The 5,861-nt window shown below is 43.7% G+C and overlaps 1 pseudogene; it reads right to left on the bottom strand.

Annotated features, from left to right (window-relative positions):
- Positions 1–2,694: 2,694 nt before the first annotated feature.
- Positions 2,695–3,171, bottom strand: LOC102474521 (CD9 antigen pseudogene; annotated as a pseudogene).
- Between the last annotated feature and the right edge of the window lie 2,690 nt (positions 3,172–5,861).

Here is a 5,861-nt window from a genome sequence, read left to right as displayed (position 1 = left end):
TTTTTGGGGAGATCTTGCCATCATGATCATGGGCCCCAGCCTATAGCTAGCTAAGATTATAGGTGTGTGCTGCCTTGCCCAGCCTGTGCACACTGATCCAGGATTTGAACCTGGGCCTCCTATGAAGCCCCGACCCTGTGCCGCAGCTTACTACTTGCTGGCCTCTTTGTGGTCATTATTTTATATTCCATATCAGACAGTTCTTAGATTTCCTGTTCTTTGTAGTCTTTACCGGCAAACTATTATCCTTTTTGAAGGCATCATGCTTCCTTATTTCATTGAGTCCCTGTATTGATAGCTGGGCATCTGGCGGAACAATGACCTCTCCGTATTTTATGACATTTTCTCTCTAGATGTGTGCTGTGGTAACTGGTAGTGTGCTGTGATTTTGGTTCTGGTTGGGTTTAGTAGTATAGTCTCCATATATATTTTTTCAGCTGGAATCTGTGTCATCAGTGTCTAGGAGCACCTTTCAGACTGAGATTCTGATTGTAAATGCCATAACATGGATTTGTTGGGGCAGGGAGTTCTGGAGGTGTAGGGCAGGGGTCTTGGATCCCGGGTAGGGGCATGTGGTGCTCAGGGGAACACTCCACTCAGCAAAGATGGCATTTCTGGGGACAGTGATTACAGCAGATGTCACTCATATGTCTTGGTGACTTCAAGCTCTGAGTGGGGTGTGTACACAGCATAAATTTCTACTGATTGAGGGGGTGGGGTTGCAGTTAGCAGTAGCTGTAGCACTATGACTGGTGTTCTTAGGTCCTGCATGAGGAATATATAGGAGTCTATTGAACCAGGGAGCAGTCTTTTGTGGTGGTCGTAGGATGCTCAGGCCAGTGTTTTTAGACTCTGGGTAGGTGGGTAAGTGTGGTATCTGAAAGCCATGTTCGGTGAGTGGGTGGACAATCAATGGTACTTATGAGGGTGTATTCACAGTCTGTAAAAATCCAGAGGGGAGGTCTGGATTTTTAAGTCTTTGAGGAGGAGTCATCTGGAGTCATAAAACTCTGTGGGGGATATGTGTCCAGAGGCTTCAGTCTCTGAGGAGTGGTTTCTGGAGTCTTCAGGCTCTGGTCGGGGGAGAAGGATTGGTCAAAAGGCCTCGGTCTTTGGGGGCCACCTACATTGACTCTTAGGGTTTCAGGTTCATCATTTTGTGGGTATATTAGGACCACAATGGGGCTTCAGGGATGTGTAGTTGCAGGGTCTACTGAGCTCCAGGGCAGGGTGCACTTTAGCTGTGGCCCTGCTGCCAAAATGACACTATGTCATTGGAGCTTGGGTCCCAAGGCTGGAAAACACATAGAATGTGTTTTGTTTTGTTTTCTTTCTAAGTTGAAAATGCCTGCAAGGACTCTGGGCAACTCCAGAGACCTCTGGGTTAGAAATCAGTTGTGACTTTGTGGCTCTTCCATAGCTGAGACTGCAGGTGTCTGAAGTGGGCCTGGGGAGTGCTGGGATAGCTCACTTTTCTCTTCCCTGTGGTGGGGAGTTCCCCTTGGCTCTGAGATTCACCACACCCATACTTTGTCTCATCTATGCCTCTCCTGATGTTTCTGTGCCTATGAGCTTTCTTTTTACTTCATCACTTGTTCTGGTTTTCTCTTTCCACTCCTCTATTCTTTTGAACAGCAGCTCTTTATTAATATTATTTGGTTCTTCTCCATGGAAAGGAGTTGTGCAGGGTGTTTCTGGTTGGTCATCTCTTTTTCACCATCTGGAATGATTTTAAAAAGTGATGCTGGCTTTGTATTTATGATCAAGAGGAATACACCTTACTTTATACTGATCATTGGTTCTAAGGAATACCATTTTCACAGGGTTGAGCTCTGTTGGTTTTGAGAGACAGGTTGTCTTAGTCCATTTGAGCTATGGAAGGTGTATCAGTGGCTCAGATTTGAGGCTGAGGAGGATCCTAAGAGTCATGTAAGGTACAAGACCTAGAATCCCCACATACACCTAAGTGAGTGGTTTCAATTGTAGTTTTTGACTGTAGACAGTTCAACTTACAATTTTGTTTAACTTCATGATGTGTAAAATTGTTAAGAATTTCATAGAAATCTTTTCATTGCTAGCAATTTACAGTGAAATGCTCTCGAATTGCTGAGCACGCCGGTGGGCTGCAGCTCCTAGTCAGCCATGTGATCATGAAGGAAACCACCAATACTTTACAGTATACAGTGCTGCCAGCTTTTCAGATATGATTTTGTCCAACTATAGGCTAATGAAAGTGTTCTGAGAATGTTTAAAGTAGACAACGTTAAGCTATAATGTTCAATAGGTTAGGTAATTTTTTATTGTCATAATTTTTTATTATGTATCAAACTGTCTTCAATGTAAGTTACAACCTGATTAAATTTGATAGACATTTTTATCTATTTAAAGACCAAAAATATTTTCTTTATGTAGAATAAATCTAGAGCCTAGCCTAAGTATAGTACCTTTCATGGCAGAATTTCTGCTTAACATAACAAGCAAACACAAACAACCAAATAAATATATAAACTAAAGTAAACCAAGCCCTCCCAGTTATAGTCAATACTGAGTGAAGCATTAAAAAAGACAAACATAGGATAACTATTTTAATTTAATTTAATTTTTATTTTTTTAGAAATGCAGAATGAGTACTAAAGTTAGTGGCTAAAACCCAAAACACCCAGTTATCAGGCATCAGGCTTCCTGCTCAGGGACCTAGACTGACTCTAGACCATCTCTGATCGCATAGCACAGGATGATGCTGAAGATCATCCCAAATATCATCCCTACAGTGAAGCCGATGCCCATGGCCTCAGTGATGTGGAGTTTGTTCCAGAAGATCTCTTTGATGGGCTGAGGTGGGACCTCACTGTAAAGCTTTCGAGTACGTCCTTTTTAGGGCAGGTGTCCGAGATGAATTGTTCTACTCCTGCTATACCACCATAGTTCAATGCATAGTGGATGGCCTTCAGCATCCTCCACTGGGGCTCCTCCTTGCTCTTTAGCTTGTCGTAGGTGTCCTTGTAGAAGACCTGCAGGTCCTTAAGCACTTCACATTATGGGAATATCTCCAGATGGCTGCAGCTATTTCAATGACAGTATCACCTAGAGGAAGCCAAAGAACAACCCCAGCAGCATGCACTCAGATGCCTACACAGTCCTGTAGCAGCCCAGGAAGCTGATCAGTGTCATGAAGACCCTGGCCCTGATCTGCATGCAGATCCCCAGAAGGTGAAGTTAAATCTGAAGAGTAGGTACTTGTACTTGGTGGCTCCTTTGACCAGCATGGTGCAGGCTGGATTGGTGGGCTGGTCTGTTGTCAGACAAGGGACTCCCATGGCTTGGACTCTAGGTTAGGTATATTAAATGCATTTTCAATTTAAAGCAATTAACTTACAATGGTTTTGTCGATAAATCAAGGAGCATCTGCATAGCTTAAGACATGGGTCAGAGCTAAAGATGAGGATTTAGAAAGCTATCAACAACATGTAAGTGAGAACTGATGTTCTAGGATAAATGAAATTTAACCAAGGAAAGTAGAATGGAGAGGGTAAAATCTGATGGAACACCAAGATTTTAGGGGAAAGTGAAGGAGAAACCACCAGGAAAGGAGAATGAGGAGGGCTAGTAATGGAACAAAGGTGAAATTGGCATTGGAGAAGTTAAACAGGAAAAAGGTTTTTGAGGCCAGTGGCTAAATCTGGGCTACGGGTATATGAACAAAGCTGATTGAGAAGGGAACGTAATCCCATCCTTACCTTTAGTCATTTAACAAACTTGATAAACAAAAAGTTTTTTCCCAAGATGGTGGTGGTGTACTGTTACTCTATATAAATTAGTGGTTCAAAGATGTTTTTTGTCCCTGGAGATGGTACTTTTTTGGTAACAACTGGGGCAAGGGTGCTACTGCCATCTAGTGGGCAGGGACCAAGGATGCTGCTAAACATCCCTCAGTGCAAAGGACACCAATCTTAGCACAGTATCCCTCTCAAACCATGCAGTAGAGTATCTGTTGGATATGCTCATGCCACACATCTTTTTTTTTTTTTTTCCTCTTTTTGGAGAGGTTTTTGCTATAGGGCGTGTGTGCTCGCCAGACAGACAGAGAGAGACAGAGAGACAGAAAGCGAGAAATCACCCCCCAGAGGGGATGACCACGCCACAATCCCTTCTCCTCCATTCTCCTCTCTGGATCTTGGGCACGTATACACACGTGCCCGGCGTGAGTTTAAGCCACTGGGTCCGGGACTCAAACAGCGGTCGACTACGTGGGAGTCCAGCAACATAGCCATTACGCTAACTGCTGGTCCACCACACGTCTTTTTTAAAAGCAGGCATTGTATGCCACTAAATGGCGTGCTGGCCCTTTCTATCAATAGTTTGTGGTCCATCAACAGAGCCCCCTTTGAAAGTGGGTATTTGAAGGATTTTAGACAGCCAGCCTACCTTTCTAATCAACTCAGTCTTACATTAGTACAGTAATATTAGAAGTAATTTTTAATAACATAACAGACTTAAAGGAAACACATTCAGAGAATTAACATCTGAACTCAGCCGGATCACTCTTTGCTTGGCCCTCCCTTTCCCACTGCTGCTGTGAGTCCATTCGCTTTAGAGTCTAGGAGTGGAACAAGTCTAAGTCAGAGGCTCAGTGCTCTTTGAAGATTCGGTCCTGCTGATACTTCCAGACTTGTCGGCTCCAGAGCTCTTGGTGCATTTTAGCTTAGCTTATCACGCTGAGGCTTTTTAAAATTGAGAGCACTCATACTAATAACTCCATTTCCTAGAAACCAAACAGCATTAATTTCTGCTACTGGGCAGCTAGGCCTCCCGATTTTCCTATTGATTCCCAGGGGTCCTGTCCCTGGGATTTATTTATGTCCCATCAGTAAGATGGAGCCTGGGCAGGAGCATGGAATGTTACGTGTTCGTTTTGTCCCTTGCCCTTTTGTCCATCTCTGTTTCACCCTCCAGCACTCAGAGCTCATGGTGGAGACTCTGAATGGAGGCTCTGGAGCTGGACTGCTTCAGTTAGAGCTTGCACAGACACCCGTCAGCCGGATAACAAATGTCAGCAAGTGATTTAATTTCTCTCTCTCTCTCTTTTTCAGAGAGTTTTTTATTCTATAGGGCACGTGTGCTTGCTGGAGAGACAGAAAACTAGAAATCACCCCCCCCCCCAGGGGGGATGGCCATGCTGCAATTCCTTCTTCTCCAGTCTCCTCTCTGGATTTTGGGCACACACGCACATGTGCCTGGCGTGAGTTTGAAGCTGCTGAGTCTGGGATTCGAACTGTGGTTGACTTCATGGGAGTCTAGTGGTGTAACCATTATACCATCTGCTGGTCCCACGGCTTAATTTCTTTATGCTTGTTTCTGCATATGTAAAGTGAGAATAAGAGTAATTCTGCAAAAGACTGAGGATTAAATGGGTAAGTACCTATATTTGCCCTCAAAATAATGGTGACAGCAGTCGTTAGACACTGTTTTAATGTCCTACGCCTGCTGCAACGCTGTAATTTGGGTGGGTTAAAATAACAAAAATCTATTTTCTTCTAGGTTGAAGGCTAGAAGTCTGATGTCAAGGTGTTGGTGGAGTGATGCCCCCTCTGAAAGATCTAAGGAAGTGTCCTCCCTTGCCTCTTCCAACCTTCTTCTGGTTTTCAGCAATCCTTGGTATTCCTTCGTTTGTAGCTATGTGACTCCGATTTTTTACCGTCTTCAAGGGGTTTCTTACCTGTGCACAGGTGAGTATAGAGAGTGCCCTCTTCTCATAAGGACACCAATTGTTGGATTTAGAGCCCACCCCTTGTTCAATATAACCTCATCTCAACTTGACTAATTATATCTCCAAAGGCTATATATATATATATATATATATA

This window comes from Tupaia chinensis, unplaced genomic scaffold (assembly GCF_000334495.1).
Source record: "Tupaia chinensis unplaced genomic scaffold, TupChi_1.0 Scaffold000296_1, whole genome shotgun sequence".
In the NCBI taxonomy this organism is placed as follows: Eukaryota; Metazoa; Chordata; class Mammalia; order Scandentia; family Tupaiidae; genus Tupaia; species Tupaia belangeri.
The sequence above is the reverse complement of the archived record's forward strand: the minus strand, read 5'-3'. Positions and strand labels throughout refer to the sequence as shown.